This window comes from Oryctolagus cuniculus, chromosome 5, assembly GCF_051225735.1.
Source record: "Oryctolagus cuniculus isolate XC-2025 breed Fujian yellow rabbit chromosome 5, ASM5122573v1, whole genome shotgun sequence".
NCBI lineage: Eukaryota > Metazoa > Chordata > Mammalia > Lagomorpha > Leporidae > Oryctolagus > Oryctolagus cuniculus.
The window spans coordinates 50,760,902-50,785,829 of NC_142871.1; the positions used below are offsets into that span (position 1 = coordinate 50,760,902).

A 24,928-nucleotide genomic window follows, 5' to 3' on the forward strand; every position below is an offset into this window, starting at 1 on the left:
TCTCATAAGTTTTGATATGAGATATTGTCATCTTCATTCATTTTAGACATTTTTTTAATTTCTCTTTTGATTTCTTCTATGATAACACTGTTCATTTAGGAGCATGTTCTTCAGTCTCCATGTGTTTGCATATGTTTTTGAGATTCTTGAGTTGTTGGTTTCAACCTTTAATCCATTGTGATCAGAGAAGGTGCATGGTATGATTTCGATTCTTTTGAATTTTCTGAGATTTGCTTTATGGTTTAGTATATGGTCTTTCCTAGAGAAAGTTCTGTGTACTGCTGAAAAGAATGTGCATTCTGCCACTGTGGGATGAAAAGTTCTGTAGATATGTCAGATCCATTTGGTCCATAGTGACAATTACCTCTGTTGTTTGTTGATTTTCTATCCGGATGATCTTTCTATTGATGAAAGTGGGGTGTTGAAGTCCCCCATTACTATTGTATTGGAATTTATGTCTCCATTCAGATCCATCAACAGTTCTTTTAAATATCCAGGTGCCCTGTAATTTAGTGCATATAGATTTGTTATAGTCAAATCTTCCTGTTGTATCAATCCCTTAATCTTACATAAAGTCCTTCTTTGTCTCTTTTAACAATTTTGTGTTAAAATCTATTTTGCCTGACATTAGAATGGCTACACCTGCCCCTTTTTTCCATTAGCATTGAATATGTTTTCCCATCCTTTCACTTTCAGTAAACATGTGTCTTTGTTGGTGAGGTGTACTTCTTGTAGGCAGCCAACAGATGGGTCTTGTTTTTTAATCCATTCAGCCAGTCTGAATCTTTTAACTAGAGAGCTGAGGCCATTTACATTCAAGGTAACAATTGATAAGTAACTAGTTGGTCCTGCCATTTTTCCATGAATATTCTTATCATTTACTTTGAATTTCTTTTGTACTTTTGGTGGGAGATTTGCTGTCTTAGCATTCTTTCATGATGATAGCTTGCTTTCTGTGTTTCTGTGTGTAGCATATCTTTAAGCATCTTTGGTAATTCTGGATGTATGGTAACAAATTCTTTCAATTTCTGTTTGATATGGAAGGTCTTTATTTCACCTTTGTACATAAATGAAGGCTTTGCAGGGTATAGTATTCTGGGTTGACAGTTTTTTTTCTCTTAAAACTTGGATTATATCTTGCCATCATCTTTCAGCCTGTAGGGTTTCTGATGAGAAGTCCACTGTGAGTCCTATTGGAGATCCTCTGAAAGGAATCTGGCATTTCTCTTGTGCACATTTTAGAATCTTTTCTTTATGTTTTACTGTGTAAAGTTTGACTACAATGTGTCATGATGAAGGAGTTCTATGTACTTCCTGTACTTGGACATTCCTTTCTTTCTCCAAATTAGGGAAGTATTCTGTAATTATTTCACTGAGTTGGCCTTCTAGTCCCTTCTCTTTTTCCATACCATCAGACACTCCTAAAACCCATATGTTGGGTCATTTGATAGTATCCCATATATATCCAACACCATTTAATTTTTTTGGAAGGCAGAGTTAAGACAGTGAAAGAGAGAGAGAGAGAGAGATTTTCCTTCCGTTGGTTCACTCCCCAAATGGCCGCTACGGCTGGCACTGCGCCGATCTGAAGCCAGGAGCCAGGTGCTTCCTCCTGGTCTCCCACATGGGTGCAGGTGCCCAAGCACTTGGGCCATCTTCCACTGCCTTCGTGGGCCACAGCAGAGAGCTGGACTGGAAGAAGAACAACCAGGACTAGAACCTGGTGTCCATATGGTATGCCGGCGCTGCAGGCGGAGGATTAGCCAAATGAGCCATGGCGCAGGCCCCCCAACACCATTTTTACGTCTTCTAATTTCTTATTATTTTTGGTATGACTGTAAAATTTCTAGAGATTTGTCTTCTAGCTCAGACATTCTTTCTTCTGCCTCATCAACTCTATTTTTAAGGCTTTCCACTGCATTTTTAATTGATCTATTGAATTCTTCAGTTCTAATATTTCATTTTGATTTCTCCTTAAAATCTCCATTTCAAGGGAAAAATTTTCATTCATATCCTGTATGGTTTTTTTTAGTTTGTGGATTTGCTTCTGATTACTTTTGAGTAATCCTAAGATTAGTTCTTTGAATTCCATTTCTGGCATTTCCTCAATCTTTTCTTCTTCACATTTTAATATTGAAATGTTATTTTCCTTTTGGGAGGGGGACTTACAGTATCTTCCTTATTCTTGTTTCTTGAATTTCTGTATCTATTTTTAGGCATTTGGAGAATGTTTTTTTTTTCCTCTAATGGCTTTTATTTTTGAGCTATTCTTCTGTGGCTTAATGGAATGTTCACACTTTCAGTGAATACCAAGAGGTGTGTGGTGGGTATGGCCAGGGAGCTCTGGTCAGTGCTCCAGGGTGGGGCAAATATCCAGGGTAACACTCAAGCTTGGCATGGTAGCTTTCCTCTAATTAATTGGAAGAAGAGGAATGGTCACCTCTATTGGTGCGACCACCCCTTCCCTGAGCTGAGGAATGCCCTAGCCTCCAGTGTGTCTACATTCATCCACACTGCTGTATGAACCACACACATGATCTGCAGTCCTTCCTGTGAGCACAGTTCCCTCTGCTATGAGCTGCTCCAGGCAACCAAGAAGCTCTGAGAGTGTATAGCAGCAATCTGTGATTTGCTCAGAACACAGCTATACCCTGAATTCTCTCACACAGTCACTGTGTTTTCTCAGTTTCAGATCACAGGACTGTCAGAGTCAAAGAGTGCCAGGGGGCTACTCCTCCCTGCTAGCCCATTCCATCTGCAAGAAGACAGAGGTGTTCCCAGAGCCACTGTCCATGTGTGTTCCAGTCCGCTGGGTTGAGTCCAGTCCTTCCAACCAGATTCTTTATCAGTGGGGAATGAGGGTTTTTCTCTCTAATAAGATTTCTGGATCACAGGTATGTAAAATACCCACCAGCCACAGTGCCACTGGCTTCACAATTGTGCTGGGTGCATAGGAGAGTCCTGCAGACAGCACTTCTCTTCCATAGGGATGGCTCCCCTCTCCCCTCCAGATGCCAGGTGGGTGCAGTTGGTTGCTCTTGAACTGCTGTGGTTGCTTTGCCGACTGGGTGGAGGACCAGCCAAATAATTGCTGGGTAGACGCACACAAGCTGGAGCAGCCACTACCTGCCTGTGTCCAAAAGTGGTGCCAGCCTTCCCACACACTGGCTGTAGGTCACTGTTGTAGCAGGGAGAATGGAGAAATATGTGCTTCTCCCCTCCTATCCCCATGAGCAGTTGCCCTGCTGTCCTGAGGGATCAGGGCCAACTCAAAAGTCATGATTGTATACTATGTTGTCTTCTGTGAGCTTCATTGTTTTACTTTTTCTCTTGTTTTAAACATTAATTTGTTGGGGCCAGCATTGTGGTATGGTGAGTTAAGCTGCAAACTGCAGCACCAGCATCCCATATGGGCATCAATTCAACTACACTTCTGATCCAGCTCCCTGCTAATGGCCAGGGAAAAACTGTGAATGATGGCCCAAGTTTTTGGGTCCCTACCACCCATGTAGGAGTCCCAAAAGAAGCTCCTGATTTCAGCTTGACCCAGCCCTGGCCATTGCAGCCATTTGGGGAATAAACCAGCGGGTGGAAAAACTTTCATTTTTTAAGATTTATTTATGTACTTTAAAGGTAGAACTACAGAGAGGGGAAGAGAGAGAGAGAGTATCTTCCATCCACTGGTTCACTCCCCAAAGGTCCACCACAGCCATGGCTTGTTATTCAAGTTATTCAAGACCTGGAGTTCCATCCAGGTCTCCCACATGGATGCAGGGGCTCAAGGACTTACATCATCTTCTGCTGCTTTCTCTGCCACAATAGCAGGGTGCTGGATTGAAATGGAGCAGCCAGGACTCAATTCAGCAGCCATATGGGAGACCAGTGTCCCAATTGGTACCTATGTCTCTGTTCCTCAACACTGGCATTACATGGTTTTATGTTTTACCTTTAGATACGCAGTATGTGTGAATTTGATTTTTGTGTGATGTGGCAAAGACTAAGATTCACTTTTTTTCCATATGAAAAGCCAAAAAACATTCCATTTATTGAAGTAACCATTGTTGTCTTTCTTCAATGCTATGTCTGCATTGTCATCTATTAGGTTTTCATTAAACTCAAAGACCAATTGAAAATTGGTTAATGTCACATGAGAATTCAACATGTTTGTGATACCAAAACTTGTTTTCCACTGACATGGAGCAAGTCTCCATTTACTTTTGTTGCAAAAGACAGGATTTCATTTCTTTTGATACTTTTGATATTTTTTATTCTTCATCTGTTGAAGTGATTATGTGATATTTTTGTTCTTTATTTTAAATGTTTCAGTTTCATTAATGAAATCTCTGGGCCTGGATATTTTTCTTTGGGAAGATATTTATGTATAAATAGATATGAGACTATTAATATTTTCATCTATTTGGTGCAATCTTTAGCAAAATTTTGAATCTAAATTTCATCCATACTATCAAATATATTGACAACATGATACCGTTTCACTATCTTATAAATATCCTCAGAAATATCTTTATGTCCTTTCATGCCTAGTTTTAATCATCTATATCCTCTTTTTTGCTTGATAATATTAAAAGTGGTTTATCGCCAGTGCCGCGGCTCAATAGGCTAATCCTCCACCTAGCGGCGCCAGCACACCAGGTTCTAGTCCCAGTCGGGGCACCGGATTCTGTCCCGGTTGCCCCTCTTCCAGGCCAGCTCTCTGCTGTGGCCCGGGAAGGCAGTGGAGGATGGCCCAAGTGCTTGGGCCCTGCACCCCATGGGAGACCAGGATGAGCAACTGGCTCCTGCCTTTGGATCAGCGCAGTGTGCCGGCTGCAGCGCGCCAGCTGTGGCGGCCATTGGAGGGTGAACCAACGGCAAATAGGAAGACCTTTCTCTCTCTCTCTCTCACTATCCACTCTGCCTGTCAAAAAAAAAAAATTGGTTTATCAAGTTTACTAATGTTTCAAAAAACTGTATTTTGACTGGTGATTTTTCTATATTTTATTTACTAATTTCTAGTCTTATCTAGTTTAATCTATTTTATTTTTAATTCCTTTTCATTTTGTAACTTCTTCTAAAAGATTTATGTTTTACTTATCAAAAGGCAGAGTTAGAGAGAGAGAGAGGGAGGACCAGAGATCTTCCATCTGCTGGTTCACTTTCAAAATGGCCACAACTGTCGGGGGTGGGCCAGGCCAAAGCCAGGAGCCAGGAGCTTCTTCAGCGTCTATCAGTATTCTAATAAACCATCCAAAACATGAGTCAAAACAACACAAACTTATTCTCTTACAATTCTTTAGACAACATAGGTGCAGCAGCCCAGGGACTTGGGCCATTTTCTGCTGCTTTCTTAGGAAGTGGAGCATCTGGGACCCAAATAGGCACCCATATACAATGCTGGTGTCACAGGCAGGGGATTTACCTGCTATGTCACAATGCTGACCCCCACCAAAACACAAATTTTAACATATTATATTTTCAGAATTATTCACCTCAAAGTATTTTTGATTGTTATTGTTATTTCCTCCTTTAGACAGGTACTGTTTCCAAATATTTGGGAGATTTTTATTGGACTTATATTGATTTCATGTTTAATTACAATGTGATCAAATGCTGTACTCTCAATGAAATAAGTCCTTCAATATGTTGTAGCTTTATGTCATACCATACATTCAATTTTAGTTAGTTTCATATGCATTTGAAAACAATTATTTTTCACTTTATGTTTCTGTGTGGGAGCAAACTGTTGAAATCCTTACTTAAGGTATACTAAGCTGATCTTCTGTATATTAAGATAATCGAAAATGAATCTTGATGTGAATGGAAGGGGAGAGGGAGTGGGAAAGGGGAGGGTTGTGGGTGGGAGGGACGGTATGGGGGGGGGAAGCCATTGTAACCCATGAGTCGTACTTTGGAAATTTATATTCATTAAATAAAAGATAAAAAAAAAAAGAAAAAAAAAACAATATGAGTGTCAACGTTGAGGGCATTGACACTATATGGTGAATAGAAATATCAGAAAAAGGAAAATGACGAGAAGCCAAGGTGGGGGTGACTTATAGCCGAAATAGGGCCACAGACCAAAAAATGCAGGCCACCTATAGAAGCTGCAAAAGGCAAGAAGGGATTCTCTCCTAGAGCTTCTAAATGGAACATAGTTCTACTTTAGGCCTTTAAAATCCATTTCAAAGTTTTTGTCTGAAGAATTGTAAGACTATAAATTTATGTTGTTTTGACTCGTGTTTTGGACAGCTTATTAGAACACCAATAGAAAAATAATGCCCTTAATATGTCATCTTGATTCTTTTATTCGCAGTCTTTCTTTGTGCATCCTTGTAGCTCAGTTACATCTCTTATGATGGCGGTTTTTATAATACAGTCTGACAGTCTCTGTCCTGTGATTGGAGTATCTAGATCCCTTTCATTGCTATGGTTACTGATGTGTTTAAGCTTATAGCGATCATTTTCTGGGTTACATCTGTTTTTTTCTAGTCTTTCATTTCTTGCTTTTCTTTGGATTTAATCAGGTTTTTTTTTTCATTCATATAATTTCACTTATTAGCCTCTGTTAGCTTCTACCCTATAACTTCATTTATTCCTAGAGATTATAGCATGCATTTGGGTTATTAGAATCTAATATAAATCGGTACTAGTTTCATTTCCTAGGCCTTATTTTATATAAAACAATGTATCATTTGCTTCCTCTAATTTTTTATGATCATATTGTCATAAAATTCAGTCTTATGGTTCTGTGTCATTAATATTTATTTAGGTTTTTATGCATATGTCAGATACTCCATATTGCTTTCTTTGAAAAATGTGAATTTGTTCCATTTCAATTGATATACTAGAGAACGATTTTCATATAATGTAAATTTTGCATTTGCTTTTGCTCAATTTCATCATAAGAAATGCAGGTGAATGCAAATCTACCCTCAGTTTAACTGAACAACATAGAAATATGCAAAACACACACAGGCAGTCATCTCAGACATCTGTCAGCTATCAGCCCTCCCTGTGTGGTATGAGCCACGCCCATGAACATCTGGTACTAAAACTTTCTGTCCAACATCAGAGAAACTTCTTTCACTGCTTCACAATGATTTGCTAGAGGAAACCCTTCTGACACCCCTTCCCACAAAAGAATTCCAGGCTTTTTTAAAGTAAAATGCTATTTTATGGTACAATTTGTGTATTTTTGTTTTGGCATTAAACAAGTGTCAACTTCTCCATTTTTACTAGGTTTCTAACTAGTTTTTGTGCATGTCAGCAATGAAATGTTTGTGTGCTGTGTACCTAACCCCATTTTCCCTGTAAGGCTGCTGGTTTTCATTACATGGTTTGCACAGTTTGGTGATTTTTAGAAATATTAAAACAGAATTGGCTATATTTACAATTTCTGTTACCATTCCTCCCTTTTACATTTGTTTTTGTTTTGTTTGTGCTGGGATTCCTTCTGCCTTGGAAAACTCTCTGTAGTTACTACATATTTCTTTTGGGTTTTTTTTCCCTGCTGGTGAAATGATTTCCTTTACTTTGGAAATATCTTTATTTCATCTCCACTTATGAAGGATATTTCTGCGGGTAAAGAATTCGAAGTTGGCAGGTGTTTTCTCCCAGCTTCTGATGCTTCTGTTAAGAAGCCAGCTGTCAGTGATGTAATTACTCTTTTGAAGATAATGTGCTTCCTCTCCTCTGGATGTTAACATTATTTTCTCTATCTCTGGTTTTTGACAGCTTTCTCGTGATGCATCTATCTGTGGTTTCTTTGTACCTATCCTGCTTTGGGCTGAGTGTTTTTGATTTTGTGACTTGATGTCTTTCATTTTTTTTTTTTTTAATTTTCTTAGTCATTAATGCTTCTTCTGTTGAAGTCTGTATTGCTTCTACTCTCTCTCTACTACCCTGCTAGGACACCAACAATACATACGGTAAGCCATGTCCTATAACTTTCTTACACACATTTCTATGCTTTTCACCATTTTTACTTTTAACCATTTTCTGCCAAAAACCTTTCTATTTCGGCCTCGTCACTCTCTCTTCAGCCATATCCCATCTCTGCTGAAATACATCTCTATTAATATTTCTTGCATGTTTGATATTATATTTCTTGTCTGAGAATTTCCACTTGACTTTTGACAGAATTCCTTTTCTACAGTGAAATTCTCCATTTTGTCATCTATTTTTCCGAATATTTTACCCTCAGCTGTTTTAGAGTCTGTATTTAAAACTCCAATATCCAGATTTGTACCTTAGGGCCCTTCTCCTTGTCAATACTGCACTCCAATTTTTTGTCACTCCACAATATGAGGCTGTATGTTCCTCTGGTTTTTTGCTTGTCTGTTTCTCCTTAATTGCTTAACTTCTTGCCCTGCTCAATTTAATCAGAAGTGTCTCAAGTTCTGGTCTCTCTGTGCACTGCTTCTCTCTGGGATCTTGAGCTTTCAAACTCCGCTATAGTAGTAAATATTCTAAGTTTTTATTTGCATCCTTATGCAACTCCTTAAGTTCTGCTGGTGTCATGACCTCTCCATTACCACTTTCTTTTTGGCTTCTAACATTGTGCTCGCCTCAGTTTATTTCCCTTCTTTCTGTGCTCTGCTGCCCAATTCTTGACCACCCGGATGACTATCCAGTACCATAAAACTGATGATTTTTGTTCACAGCATTCTCACAGTCTATAAAATAGATTTACCCAGATTTTCTAGCTGCTCTCACAGCAGCATGTTCTGCCACAACTGCTCTTTCATAACCAGTCATGGAATTATTTTTCTGGAACACTTCCTGATTTAATGGTGTTGTCACTCTCTCTATTTCAGCCCAGTGCAGGAAGTTCATCCAGATACTGTTCCTCTTTTTCTTCTTGGAAGAAAGGCCATTTGGGGGATGAACCAGCAGATGGAAGATTACTCCCTCTTTCTCTCTCTGTATATTTGCCTTTTGAATACAATAATAAATCCTTTTTAAAAAATAGGGAAACTGAGACACAAAGAGAATAAGTAACCAAAGTCACACAGACAAAACTTAATGATTTGCTTTCATGATACTCAGTCTATAAAATAGAAAGGCTTTTAATAGAACATTTTAAAATTCTATTAAACATAATATTGTCCAAAAGCTAGCAAGCATTTGGGTAACTGGAAATTAACTTGATATTCAATTTTCATTTAGGCATTTGGTAGTTATGCATTTACAGCCTGGATCTTTGCCTTTAGTGTTCCTGGTATCTCATTATTTGTCTACAAAAGAAATATAGTCAGTTTCCTTGTCTAAGTCATTTTAATGGCCTTTCAGTGGACTCAACTGTTACTAGGAATACTAAGATAACTCTGCTATAAAACAAAAATAAACTGTGAAGTGCGTTAATGACACATATAAATAGGTTAAATGACAATTTTATTAGATGTGGTATTAAGAAAGCTGAAATGTTTTCTATTTAGTTAGCAAGACCCCACACAATTGAAGTCTGTTAAAAATGACCATGATATAAAACATAACATATGAGATAATATTTAATCACCATAGAAGACTTAAAATTCAGTACATCCTAGGAACATATGATTCAGACTATTTCCAACTGGTTTGCAATCTGGTTAAGGATATTACTTTACCAAGCATGCGTGTGGCATAATTTCTACATTGATAACTTAATCATTGTTGTTATGAAGGGTGAGTCCAAAGAGGCTACATCTGTCTTTGGACTTTAAAATGCCAGTGCTACATTTTTAAGGTGTAATATAAATATTATTTTTAAAGAAATCATTCTTAAGAAATCAGTCAGTCATCAAGGAAATGTTGTTAGGATTTGGGAGCTGTAGAATTTACTTCTTACACTTGAAAAGGATCTTGGAGTTTTCAGAAAATAGTTTATGAAGAAATAACTTAATAGTAGTAATAAACAAATATCTGAGCACCTACTCTAGGTAGGTAACTGTGCTTGGATTTAGATGGCTTTTCATTCCGTTTAAAAATTTGTTTTGAAGCCGGCGCCACGGCTCACTAGGCTAATCCTCCGCCTGCGGTGCCGGCACCCCGGGTTCTAGTCCTGGTCGGGGCACCGGATTCTGTCCCGGTTGCTCCTCTTCCTGTCCAACTCTCTGCTGTGGCCCAGGAGGGCAGTGGAGGATGGCTCAGGTCCTTGGGCCCTGCACCCCATGGGAGACCAGGAAAAAGCACCTGGATCCTGGCTCCTGGCTTCGGATCAGCGTGGTGCGCCGGCCACAGCGCACCGGCCATAGCGGCCTTTGGAGGGTGAACCAATGAAAAAGGAAAACCTTTCTCTCTTGTCTCTCTCTCACTGTCCACTCTGCCCGTCAAAAAAAAATTGTTTTAAGCTTTCTCCTATTTCTAGCATCCCTACCACCTACATATATTAAAATAGACTAAAAACAAAAGAATACATCTTTATCATATATTTAGCACCTCAATCAGTGCCCATAGCTTGTGGTGAACATGTAATTGGCAGATGATTGTATGGAATGGCAATGTGAGGCACAGCTTTGCCCTTACAAGAAGGCAGCATAGGGCAGACTAAAGAACACTGACCTGGAAGCACAGACGACAGATCCCCCTCTTTGTCTGGGCAGGACATGTTTGCCCACCTGAAACCAAGGACCTCAATTTCCTCATGTGGAAACTAACTGGACCATCTCAAAGACCTTGCATTATTTTAAAATTCTGTCATTCTAAGTCAACCTTCAAATATGTGAAGAACATTCACCTTTGGGTATAACAAAGAGTGTTTGCACAGGGTTGTTCAGAGAGACAAATCTTTATGGAAACGAATTTGGGCATTGTATTAGTTTCTTATGGCTGCTGAAACATATTAACACAAACTTGGTTGCTTAACACAACAGAAATCTATTCCTTCACAGTTCTAGAAACCAGAAATCCAAAATTAAGATGTCAGTAGGGGCACACATCCTCCAGCAGTTCAAGGAGAGATTCTAACCCTTGTTTATTCCAGCTTCAGCCAGATCTCTGCATTTCTGGACTTGTAGCCATTTACACTTGTGCCTTCACAAGGACACTATTTTCTCTTTCTTGCCTACATATGCCCTTCCTAAGGAGGCTTGGTCTTCGAACATTGGGCCCACACAATCAGGATGATCTCCCATACCTTTAAATTCTTAACTTAATTACATCTGAAAAGACCCTTTTTCCCAAGTAGATTAACATCACAGGGTCCAGGGATGTGTTGTGTGGACCCAACACAGCTATGTTTTGGAGGGTTGTCATTCAATTGACTACAGGTGCATTTAAGGAAGTTGTCTAATAATGTTTACTTATTACATTGAGGATTCAAATTCTTAAGCCCCAAAGTTGAATGTAAAGCAATGCACTTTCCTTTGTTTTCCTATAACTTTACATCTGTTTTGAATTCTCCCATTTATTCTAGTGCTGGCTTTCAAATTCCTTTCAATGCAGGTCTCTCCCCTTGGGATGTTGTCTAGTCATCTGAGTACCAGCTGAAATGCCCTGCATTCATTTCCTGGGGTCTTTGGTCAGCAGACCCCACAGGTCACTTTCATGCAGGTCACAGTCACACCTTCTTTTGCTCTTCTCTCTAGACCTATGACTTCCTCTGCTCTTTCTAGCCTGTCATGGGGCAGGAAAGTCTTCTCAGTTAACATATTACAATGAACTCTCTCTACCCGGATGTCAGTAAGACTAAGCAATCACTTCATAGAGTATCACCAAAATGATTACAGTAAGAAAGAAGAAATCAACTTATCAAATCTCATAGAATTCTACAGTTGAACAGAATTTTAGAAATAACCTAGTCCAGTTTTCTAATCAGATAAAGGAATTTAAGAAAAAAACCCAAGGCCATGAATAATTTAAAACCACTTTCTCCAAGTCTTGCTGCAAAATAGTGGCAACAGATCTAGGATTTCCACTCTGGGCTCAGGAATTTCTCTGCCATCTGCCCATTCATTGTGCTCCCAGGAACAGCCTGACACTTCAGGAAAGACTTGTGCACTTACTGATCTTGGACAGGCTGTGGAACCTCTCAGCCAGATGAAGCCTGTGCTAATTTAATTGGGTCCATAGAATTTCCCTAAAATTGTCAGTTGAACATCTAATATGCTGCAAGAAGGTTCATCAAACCCAGTAGTCTCCATACCTCAGAGAGCACACAGTACTCCAGACAAACCCCGCCCTCCACCTCAGCACCCTCCCCTATGGCAGATGTGCCTTGTAACTGTCTCCTGGAGAAGCCGTCTGGTTTTGGCACTTCACCGGGGTGGCTTGCCTTGGTGTCAATGGGACAAAATTATGATGGAATGAAGGGTCAGAAAGATATGACAGTGACCTTAGGACCTGTGGACAAGGATGAAGAAAAGAGCTAAAAGTGTTTCTACACACAACAAGAAGTGTTCTCTGTACAGCAGTCCAACTGCCAAGAAACAACACTTTATGGTTGGAGTGCAACCTGCCTAAAACAGAAAATGCAGAAGAAGATATCAGCCTGCACTCTGCCCACTTGTGCCCCACAGGCCAGCACTCCTGTCCACCAAATCTCATCTCTCTCTTCTAGGCCTCCATTCTTTCTCCTTCTTTTTCTTCCCTCCCAACTTCTTTCTTTTCTCCATTACCTTGTCTCCTTGTTTTCTCACTTCTTCTCTCATTCCTTTCACTCTTTCTCAAAGAGGCTGTAACATATAATTTCCAATTGTTTTATTCAATAAGTAGTATATTCTAATTTTTGCAAGAATTAAGCAATTACAATGTCCTCTTAAAAAGGATATAAAGTTTATTTTTAAAATTTTTATATAACTATGACCCAAAATTATTATTTTTAATCTACAAATCAATAATTCTTCAAAGATAAACAGATTCCAGGGCCAGTGTTGTGGGGCAGTGGGTTAAGTCACCACCTGTGACACTGGCATCCAATTTGAGCACCAGTTCAAGTCTCTGCAGCTCCATTCAGATCCAGTGCCTGGTAATGCACCTGGGAAAGCAGCAGAAGGTGGCCCAAGTATCTGGGCCCCTGCACACATGCGGGAGGCTAAGATGGAGTTCCAGACTCCTAGCTTCAGTCTGGCCCTGTCCCAGCCATTGCGGCCATTTGGGAAGTGAACCAATGGATGGAAGATTCTCTCTCTCTCTCTCTCTATCTCTCTCTCTCTATCTTTTTACATGCAGAGTTAGAGAGAGAGAGAGACAGAGAGAAAGGTCTTCCTTTTTCTGTTGGTTCACCCCCCAAGTGGTCGCTATGATCCGAAGCCAGGAGCCAGGTGCTTCCTCCTGGTCTCCCATGTGGGTGCTGGGCCCAAGCACTTGGGCCATCCTCCACTGCCTTCCCAGGCCACAGCAGAGAGCTGGACTGGAAGAGGAGCAACCGGGACAGAACCGGTGCCTCAACCAGGACTAGAACCCGGGGTGCCGGCGCCGTAGGCAGAGGATTAGCCTAGTGAGCCACGGCGCCGGCCTCTCTCTCTCTCTCTCTCTCTCTCTCTGTGTGTGTGTATGTGAATGTGTGTGGTTCCTCTCTATAATTCTGCTTTCAAATAAATAAAAACGGGATTAACAGATTCCACATGAAATTGTTTGAAGTTCTGTTCCCAAGAAAGGCTGATTATTTCTTCCTTGAAATCAAAGGAAAATTATGCAATTTAAGTTTGTGAAAAAGTTAATACCAGCAGGGTCTAGGGAAGCTAGAAGCTCTCTCACCCAGGCCAGGAGACTTCCACTGCCCTGCCCCTGTTCACCTCACATCGGCCCAAGGAGAACCGCACTGAAGGTGGAAGGGTAGTGTATTTAGCAGATTAAAGATTTGCCCATATTAAGGAAAATCCCTTTCTTTGGTCTCTTCCTTGTTGCCTAAGGGAAAGGACTTAGAACTCCCAAAGAAAGGCCAGAATGTGGGTTTTGAAGGCAATGGCCATGTGTGTTTATTTTGGGAGTCATTTGTTTTATATAATATTTCTTAAAGGAAAAACAAGATTAAATAGCTGCGGATTTGAATTCTCAAATACCACAACATCTGAAATTGTATGAGGGGTCTTCAGAAAATTCATGGAAAATGTTTATTATGAAAAACAATGTGTGGATTTCAAAAATTTTTTGCAGAAAAATGAATTTGTTTTATTATAATATCTCTAAAAAGGCTCTAGTCTGAGCAATAAAAAGGATAAGGCATCAGTTAGAAAATAGCTCCTATATGACCAACACAGATGCTAAAAATGAAATAAGAGCATCAAACTTATGATGAACCTGGGATGGAAGAGTGGTAAAATCATAAGTGCTTTACCCAAAGTTTATAAGGGAATTGCACCAAAGAAACCGACAGTTTACAAGTAGATAAGTCATTTTTAGAAGGAACAAGATGATGATGAACACGATGCCTGTAGTGACAGGCCATCCACATCAGTTTAAAAGGAAGGGGCTTAAACAGATATTTTTCAAGAGAGGAAATTCAAATGCCCAACAGACGCTTGAAAAAATGCTCAGGATCACAAGCCATCAGGGAAACGCAAATCAAAAGGACAATGAGGTTTCACCTCACCCCAGTGAGAATGGCTGTCATACATAAATCAATAAACAACAAATGCTGGTGAGGATATAGGGAAAAATGTACCCTAATCCACTGTTGGTGGGAATGTAAACTGGTGCAGCCATTGTGGAAGACAGTGTGGAGACACCTCAAAAATCTGAATATGACCCAGTCATCCCACTCCTTGGAATTTACCCAAACCAAAAGAAATCAGCAAATGAAAGAATTATCTGTACCCCCATGTTCATTGCAACACAATTCACAATAGCTAAGATATGGAATCAACCCAGATGTCCATCAGCTATTCACTGGATAAAGAAATTATGTTATATATACACTATGGAATACTCTCAGCTGTAAAAAAAATAAAAATAAAAAAAAAAAGTGCAATCTTGTCATTTGCAACAAAATGGATGTAATTGGAAACCATTATACTTAGTGAAATAAGTCAGTCCTGAAAAAACATATCATGTTTTCCCTGACCCAAGGTAACTGATAGAGTGCCTAAACTGTAATGTATTGGAGTAGAATGGACATTCTGAGATGATTGTTTATAGCCCTGTCTCTTCTGCTGAGGAACAGTTGTTTTTTTTTTTTTCTTCATACTATTTGTTGAACTCTTTTATTTAGTGTAGGGTTAACTTTATGATCATTAAGTAAACTGAAAGTACACCTTTGTAAAAAATTAAAAGTGGGATGGGGCCGGCACCCTGGCGCACTAGATTAATCCTCCGCCTGCAGTGCCGGCATCCCATATGGGTGCCAGTTCTAGTCCCGGTTGCTCCTCTTCCAGTCCAGCTCTCTGCTGTGGCCTGGGAAAGCAGTGGAGGATGGCCCAGGTGCTTGGACCCTGCACCCATGTGGGAAACCGGGAAGAGGCACCTGGCTCCTGGCTTCGGATCGGCACAGCTCCGTCCATCGCAGCCATTTGGAGAGTGAACCAATAGAAGGAAGACCTCTCTCTCTCTCTCTCTCTCTCTCTCACTTTCTCTCTCTCTCTCTTTCTCTCTCACTGTCTGCCTATCAAATAAGTAAATAATCTTTAAAAAAAATTAAGAGTGGGAAGGGGAGAGGGAGGAGGAGGAAGGGTGGGAGTGTGAGCAGGTGGGAAGGTAGGGTAGGAAGTATCACTATGTTCCTAAATCTGAATATATGAAATGCATGAATCCTGTATACCTTAAATAAAATTAAAAAAAGAAAATAAAAAAAGAAGATCCATTTTTCTTCAGTTAGTTGTGATAAAAATCAGCATGGCTCAGTTCCCAGAACCCTCAGTTTTTAGGTATGCACAGTTAGCTGATATCATCACTTACAAAAGTATGTTGATGAAGCTTTATGTTGAAAAGTAAAGGATTTTTTCTTATTTTTATATTTGAAGTCTATTTTTCCGTGAACATTTTGAAGTGCATTTCCTTACAATAACAGTTGTCTTGATTAAGCAACACACTATTGGTGAATATTGTACACACATGGGTAATTCCCTCCACTCGCTACTCCTTTCAACAACTGAACATCTAAGTAAGTATCATTATTCCAACTCCAGAGATGATATCAACGAGTGTTTGGGGAGGCAAAAATCGATCCAATAACAGATTATTAAATTTTAGACATGATGTTTTAATACCAAACCCCTGTTCTTTCTACTATACTATATTTCTTACCTAAAATAATTGACTTCATATCCCTGCAAAATCTAGAATAAAGAAGCTCCATGATCTCTGTAATGGCACAATTTTTATAAACTTCAAACAATATCCTCTTCTGCATTGGGTTCTTTCATTATTATTATTATTATTATTATTATTGGTTTTAACCTCCACATCTGTGCTCTTTCAAAGAAAATTTCTCAGGTCATGCTCAAGAATCTGACTTTGCACAGCAGTTAACTTGTTTTGGGTGGCAAATGCTTTTATAGCTAAATCAGCCACTATATGCACTTAAGTATGCAGTGCTGAGCACAATGTGCTCCCTCTGGTAGATAATAAAAATGCGTGAAGAAACAGATTATATCCCAGGAGTTCAGGAAACATGAAGAGTAACCAGCATGGGTAAAATAGAAGAAGAGGCAAGTCTACTGAGGAATTTGTTTTCCAAGTTGGATATGGTCAAATTGCAAAGGGCACTGAGAGCCAAGGGAAGGAGTTTAAACTTAATGCTACAGGAAAGAGGAAGCCAATGTAAGCATTTGATCCAAAGTGCTACAAGAATACAAGCAATTTTTAACAGAATCACTTCCTACTATGACACAGAATGAACTAGAATTGGAGAGTGAAGGCAACCAGGTGCACCAGCTAGTCATTGACACAAGAGTCTAAGGATGAACAAATGAGGGCTCAATCAAAGATAAAAGAAACAGAAATGATGTCCCCACGCTGACTCAGCTACATTTCTGTTTCCTTAAGACAATTATCTATTTAAGTTACTTAGAAGTTTTAAGTAGTGATATAGTTGCTAATGTGTTTAATAATGAAAAACTGATATATTACACATAATAGTCCCTTCTCAAAGCCTTGCAGTGCTTGAATGTACTGGAGCCATTATGTCTTTGACATCCTCATAATATATTTCTGGAGAAAGGGCTAATAATTGAGAGAAAACATGAGTTTGTATATAAGTTGATGAACAGGTGCAGCTGGGAGAGGGTAGCTGGCATCAGAAGACCTGCATTTTCATCTCGGTTCTTCCAATTAGTAGCTGTATGGCTACAGGCAAGTTATTTCACCACTCTCAACTTCCATTTCCTCGGCTATAAAACCAAGATTCCAAAACCTATCTATAGGATTATGGTCAAATTTAAATGAAAAAAAAAGTACATGAAAGTACTTCATAAATTTTACAGGGTAATATGGGTACAAGATTATATTTTTGTCAGCAATAATACATAAATTGAAACTAAAGCTTTCTCATTCAAGATGAAACTTTGTTAAAATTCTCTACAGTTGTATTTTTTTTTTTCGTGCACCGTTGGGGTAGATCGAACAGCAGAAGACATGAGGAAGTGGTATCAGACAAGCACAGGTGGCATCAGAAGTACTCCCAAATGTCAGTGACCCTAGTTAATTTTGCTAACAGTCATGGTGCATCACAGAGAGGTAACACATCAAGACTTGGAGATGTGTGGAGAGTATACAGAAAGTCAACCATGATCAGGTGCGGGTATCCTGGACAGGTGTGGCACTGGAGTCCAGGCCAAGACTGTGAGCTCAGGAAAAACAGGTAAGGGTAAAGCCTGACCCTAATTGCAGAGAAACTTAGAGACAGAAAAAAGCAAGCTCAGGAGCCTGAGGACAGGGACAAATCCAGAGGTGTGTCACCAGAGGTAGTTTACCAGGATACAACTGGTGTAAGGCAATAATCTTGTTATCAAATCCAAACTTAAGGACTAAACTAGATAGCCATAATGCTAATACATGCTGAGCTGCCTGAGCTTTTGGCCTCCAGTTTCAGAAATTTCCCCTCTACTAGTAATTTTCATATTTTTAAAGCTTAAATGGAGGAGGTTATATTTATACCCATTAAATTTCATCTTGCTTCTTTTGGCCCATCATCCCACTCTGTCAGTAGCTTTCTGAGTCTTGACTCTGTCATCCAAGTAATTAGTTGTTGCTCCCAGCTTCATGTCATCTTCGGATGTGATGAGTGTGCTTCCTGTTTTTTGCTACTGGTTGATAAAAGTATGACAGAATGCTGAGGCATACTCCTTAGAGAGAAGATAGCCAGCTTCAAAGTAACTTAATACAATCTCACTGAGTCCCATTTCTTCACCATCCTACAATAGAGGCCGCAATGGAGTGGGTATTATGGTACAAGTGGGTTAAGTCCTTGCTTGAGACACATATATCCCATATCAGAGTGCCTGGGATCCAGTCCCAGCTACTCTTGTTTCTGAACCAACATCCTATTAATACACCCAGAGGGCAGCTGATGATGGCTCAAGTCCTTGAGTTGCTGCCATCCCGTAGGAGACTTGCAGTGGTTTCCTGGCTTTGGCCTGACTCAGCCCGGGTTGATGTGGGCATTTGGGAAGTGAGTCAGGGGGTAAAAGACATACACATACATACATACACACACACACTATCTCCCTCTATCTCTCTGTTACCTTTCAGATAAATAAGTAAATGTTTTTAAAAAAGAGAAATGCAAGAAAATGTCTTGTTAACACACAAACACAGAAAGCCATACCACCACTCTCAATTTTCCACAGTTCAGTCCTTTCTCATATACACATGCTCACTATGCCCCCTCTTCCACCCTTCATCCCCATCCTCCTCCTCCACTGAGAATCAGAATCATTCCTTCTGCCAAGATCCACCTGTGCCACGAGTCCCAAAACTTCTCATCTCCTCTAGGTCCTTAATGCATCACCTTTGCCCTGTGCCTCATTTCCTACCTCCTCCTAGCATCTTGGTTCTCAAACTTCAGCATGCATCAGTCAACTGTGAGGTGAGTTAAAATACAAAGGACTTGGACCCAAGAATTTTCCTTTCTAACAAATTCCAGCAGTTCCCAAAATGTGGTCATCAGACCAGTAGCATCAGTGTCACCTGAAACTAGTTAGCCATGTACAGTCTCAGACCTGACTCCAGAGTGACTCAATCAGAAATTTGGTGGATCCAGCAACCTGTGAATTCACAAACTCTCCCAGGAATTCTCATACTTGCTAAAACCTGAGAACCACTGTTCAGCATACTGAGCACAAACAGAGCTTTGCAGCCAAAGAAGTCTATTTGGATCTCTGTTGAGTTCTTCTCATTGTGTGGCAACGACTTACCATCTCCCAAAGCTTCAGTATTTTGACCTATAAGCTGTCAATGACAATACCTTCCTTTGTGAATGGTCATGGAGGTTAAATAACATAATGTATTTAAAGTACCAAGTACCTCACCTAAATATTTTTTCTTTCTTTCTTTTTTTTTTTTTTTTTTACAGGCAGAGTGGACAGTGAGAGAGACAGACAGAGAGAAAGGTCTTCCTTTACCATTGGTTCACCCTCCAATGGCCGCTCTGGCCGGCGCACCGCACTGATCCGAAGCCAGGAGCCAGGTGCCTCCTCTGGTCTCCCATGCAGGCGCAGGGCCCAAGGACTTGAGCCATCCTCCACTGCACTCCCAGGCCACAGCAGAGAGCTGGACTAGAAGAGGGGCAACCGGGACAGAATCCAGCGGCCAGACTGGGACTAGAACCCAGTGTGCCGGCGCTGCAGGTGGAGGATTAGCCTATTGAGCCGCAGTGCCGGCCATCACCTAAATATTAAAAAGGGACTTATATTTAAATACTCAATCTACTATGAATGCTTAAATCTCTATCGTCATAAACAGACTCTTCCTCTATGTCCCATCCTAACTTTCATAGCCAAGCCCGTAAGAAATGTTTTTCCACTATTCTGCTTTACCACATCTCATTGCACTTCAATTTGCTGCATTTGACTACTGTCCTGACCACTCTAATGACCTGGCTTTGCTAAAATTGTCAATGATCTATTTTTTTTTACAAGCAAAGTTAGACTGTGAGAGAGAGAGAGACAGGGAGAGAGTTATAGACAGTGAGAGAGAGACAGAGAGAAAGGTCTTCCTTCTGTTGGTTCACTCCCCTAATGGCCCTAACGGCTGGCGCTGTGCCGATCCAAAGCCAGGAGCCAGGTACTTATCCTGGTCTCCCATGGGGTGCAGGGCCCAAGCACTTGGGCCATCCTCCACTGCACTCCCGGGCCACAGCAGAGAGCTGGACTGGAAGAGGAGCACCTGGGACTAGAACCCGGTGCCCCAACCGGAACTAGAACCCGAGGTGCTGGCGCCAGGTGGAGGATTAGCCAAATGAGCCACGGCGCCGGCCCTATGATCTATTTTTGACAATAGAGGACTTCGCAGGTCCCATCTTTGTAACAGCTGTGCTTTTTGCCTTCATGACAGTCTCACTTCCCTTGCAAGGTCTTTCTCCCACCTTCCTGCTAATACTGTCTCAGTCCCATGAATGGGTCTCTCCCCTACACTTCCCTTTCTTTTTTTTTTTTATTGTTTTTTTTTATTTTTAAGTAAACAGTACTGTTTTATTAACTGCATTTCTTACATAATTGTGGGAACAGAACATACTCCTAAGAAGAATAATAAGTCAAGTAGATTGAATTTGAAATGGTTAGGGATATATATTTTTTTTTTATCTTTTATTTAATGAATATAAATTTCCAAAGTTTGGCTTATGGATTACAATGGCTTCCCCCCCATACCGTCCCTCCCACCCACAACCCTCCCCTTTCCCACTCCCTCTCCCCTTCCATTCACATCAAGATTCATTTTCGATTATCTTAATATACAGAAGATCAGCTTAGTATACATTAAGTAAGGATTTCAACAGTTTGCTCCCACACAGAAACATAAAGTGAAAAATAATAGATGATTTTTTTTTAAATGATGATGAAATCAGATCAGACCTATTGTCATGTTTAATCCCAGTGAGAGTCAAGTTGGGAATTGATAATTTCTTTTTTTTTTTTTTTACAGAGGATCAGTTTAGTATGCATTAAGTAAAGATTTCAACAGTTTGCACCCCCATAGAAACACAAAGTGAAATATACTGTTTGAGTACTCGTTATAGCATTAAGCCTCAATGTACAGCACATTAAGGATAGAGATCCTACATGAGGAGTAAGTGCACAGTGACTCCTGTTGTTGACTTTACAAATTGACACTCCTGTTTATGGCATCAGTAATCACCCTATGCTCCAGTCATGAGTTTCCAAGGCTATGGAAGCCCCTTGAGTTCTCCGACTCTTATCTTGTTTAGACAAGGTCATAGTCAAAGTGGAGGTTCTCTTTAGGGCAGATGCCCTAAATAGCACTCTGGCCTCAGAATCAGCCCTAAAGGCACTCGGATCTGGCTGAAAAGCCCATGAGAGTATTTCAGGCATGGAAAGCCAAGACACTCTGGCAAAAGATCTCTGTGAGTGAGATCTCAGTGGAAAGAACAGGTCTTCAAAGAAGGAGGTACCTTTCTCTGAAGGGAGGAGAGAACCTCCACTTTGACTATGACCTTGTCTAAACAAGATAAGAGTCGGAGAACTCAAGGAGCTTCCATAGCCTTGGAAACTCATGACTGGAGCACAGGGAGATTACTGATGCCATAGACAGGAGTGTCAATTGGTAAAGTCAACAACAGGAGTCACTGTGCACTTACTCCTCATGTAGGATCTCTGTCCTTAATGTGCTGTGCATTGAGATTTAATGCTATAATGAGTACTCAAATAATATATTTCACTTTGTGTTTCTATGGGGGTGCAAACTGTTGAAATCTTTACTTAATGCATACTAAACTGATCCTCTGTAAAAAAAAAAAAAAAAAAAAAAAAAAAAAAAAAAAAAAAAGAAAAGAAAAGAAACTATCAACTCCCAACTTGACTCTCACTGGGATTAAACATGACAATAGGTCTGATCTGATTTCATCATCATTAAAAAAAATCATCTATTATTTTTCACTTTATGTTTCTGTGTGGGAGCAAACTGTTGAAAGCCTTACTTAATGTATACTAAGCTGATCTTCTGTATATTAAGATAATCGAAAATGAATCTTGATGTGAATGGAAGGGGAGAGGGAGTGGGAAAGGGGAGGGTTGTGGGTGGGAGGGACGGTATGGGGGGGAAGCCATAGTAATCCATTATTCGTACTTTGGAAACGTATATTCATTAAATAAAAGTTAAAAAAAAAAAAAAAAAAAAAAAAAAAAAACAAAGTGGAGGTTCTCTCCTCCCTTCAGAGAAAGGTACCTCCTACTTTGAAGACCTGTTCTTTCCACTGGGATCTCACTCACAGAGATTTTTTGCCACAGTGTCTTGGCTTTCCATGCCTGAAATACTCTCATGGGCTTTTCAGCCAGATCCGAATGCCTTTAGGGTACACTTCCCTTTCAATCCTCCACATTCCTACCCACCCATGACCACAGTCTTACTTACTACCACCTAAATTCCCCAAGAAAGCTCCAAATATCTCCAAATGATCACTAGATATCCCATCTTGGAAGACCCGTGACACTCAAAATCATCATAGCCAAAGACCAAACTCATTGTCTACTCACCCAGAGCTGTTCCTCTTTCTCAATTCCATGTGTGTTCCCAAATAAAGTTGGAACTCTCAGGGTCAGAAGCAGGGTCTGATTATCTCTGATCTCCCATACTCAGCCTCAGAGCCAAGTAAATACTAAATAGGTATGTGTTTATTGAACACATGGATCAAAAAAAAATAATGGCAGATTGTCTAGTAACTGCCATAAAAAGAAATTAAATACGTGTAAAAAAGGAAGTCAATTACTTTCCATACCCACGCTGCTACTCAGAGTCATCACTTGCCTTTCTAGATCTTGACTTCAATTTCACAAGTATTTAGTGTCTGAAATCTGCTTTCTCCCTTTAATTATAAACAGCACATTTGCCTATCCCAGGATTTGTGTATCTCTCTTCGTCAGTCCTCCAAAATTATCAGGAGTAGCACCAACAGTCACACTAGTAAGCACTGTAATTCTGTTTAAATATAGTTAACCCAGAGACTTGAACAACTTTGAGGCAGTGAAGCATTTTTTCACTATCACTTCCCTTATCTAGGGTTTCTGTTCTTCTTTAACTGTATTTGCTCTGCTCTTTGTAGTTTAAAGATCATTCTAGACAGAGAAGACAAAGCTGAAATTAAAAGTAGACTTGTTCTGTTTTCTCAGTCATTGAGTAAGATACCACCCATTTGTACACCATCAAGCCTTATCTCTTCCTGATTCTCTAACTTAAAGTTTTCAATGTCATTTTCTAATGTCTTTAGCTTTTTTATCACGGTGAGGTTTAGACTTGCTAATTATATTTTAACCACTTTAGTAATATTCATCTTTGGTAATGAGCTCCTCCTTCAATCTTCTGTATCCAGACACAAAAGAAGGAATGAGAACTTGGAAGTGCACAGGAAGCGAAGCCAGTGTGAGAATGGAGCAGGCATTCCCTAACCTGGGGAGGTCCTAGCAAATGGTGCAACACTTTTCTCTGATGCCAAAAAAGGCAAGACCTTGGCTGCCGAGCCAGATAGTCAGGTATTTTAACTTATTTTCTGATAACATGAACATTTAGAATTTATTGTTATTTGCGTTTGAGATTTGCCTTATCTTAATTCCAGATTGCTATTTAATCAGCAGTGGTTTGGAACATTTCAGCTTTTAGTTTCTCACTAAGTTAAATATTTAATGATCTGTAAACAAACACTTGAGAAGATGATACCTAAAGAGACTCTGATCCCTCTGTACTTTGTAAAGTGAGTGAATTCACTCCTGAACAGTAACTTTTAATTTTAAAGTAAGTGTTCTGGGGCTGGCGCTGTGGCATAGCAGATAAAGCCACCGCCTGCAGTGCCGGCATCCCATATCGGTGCTGGTTCAGGTCCCGGCTGCTCCACTTCTGATCCAGCTCTCTGCTATCGCCTGGGAAAGCAGTAGAAGATGGCCCAAATCCTTGAGCCCCTGCACCTACATGGGCGACCCAGAGGAAGCTCCTGGCTCCTGGCTTTGGATTGGCACAGCTCCGGCCATTGCTGTCAGTTGGGGAGTGAACCAGCAAATGGAAGACCTCTCTCTCTCTCTGCCTCGACTTTCAGGTAAATAACTCTGACTTTCAAGTAAATAAATAAACCTTTAAAATAAAATAAGTGTTCTGCTAAGGTTAAAAATCTGGGGCAGGGGTGGGATCATGGCTCAGTGGTTTAGATGCCCCTTGGAACAGCACATACCATGTCAGAGTGTGCGTTTGAGTCCCTACTCAATGTCCAAGCCAGCTTCCTGCTGGAGACAGCAGCTAACTGTTCAAATACCTGTTTCTCGGCCACCCACATGGATGTCCCAGACTCCTGACTTTGCTCTGCTACTGCAGGCATTCGGGAAGTGAACCAGCAGAAGGAAAATCCAACTTTCTCTCTCTCTCTCTCTCTCTCTCTCTCTCTCTCTCTCTCTCTCATCATTTCTTTTAAAATCTGGGGCTTGAGCGATAGGAATTGATGGGAAGAAGTCACCACTACAGAAAGCTTTGGGAGGGTTTATTCTAACTTCTACCAAGGTTGCAGTCTTGCTAGGGAGGCTCTTGACCACCATAATTGGGAAGGAGGGTCAGGGAAGAGGAAGAAGAAAGTAAAGTGGTCCATGTGTAGAGCCAGGAGTACACTTGGGCCATGAGGGAGGAAGAGCCCACATGCAAATATAGGTTTGAAATAGGTTGAAATCCAATAAGACAACCTCCAAGAAACAAATACAGGAGCTAAAAGGCATGGGTGAATTCACAGGTGGAAGGGTTGCAAAAGCCAGAGGAAGTATTAAAGAGCAAATAAGGGAAACAGAACAGAGGTGATTGGAGAAGGTACTGTGTGATGAAACAACTACTTGTGATCAACCCTTTAGATTTCAGGCATCGATTTATA

At 40.3% G+C, this 24,928-nt stretch overlaps 1 long non-coding RNA gene across 5 annotated transcripts in view; it reads right to left on the minus strand.

Annotated features, from left to right (window-relative positions):
* The window catches only part of LOC103349875 (uncharacterized), a 124,899-nt gene extending 101,847 nt beyond the window's left edge, over window positions 1-23,052 (minus strand). Inside the window, exon 1 of one of the 5 annotated variants that reach the window (XR_016234516.1) lies at window positions 22,566-23,052. This is a non-coding gene — a long non-coding RNA (uncharacterized LOC103349875). The remainder of the gene's footprint in view (window positions 1-22,565) is intronic. The other 4 variants (XR_016234514.1, XR_016234515.1, XR_016234512.1 and 1 more) reach the window with 4 other exon arrangements.
* Between the last annotated feature and the right edge of the window lie 1,876 nt (window positions 23,053-24,928).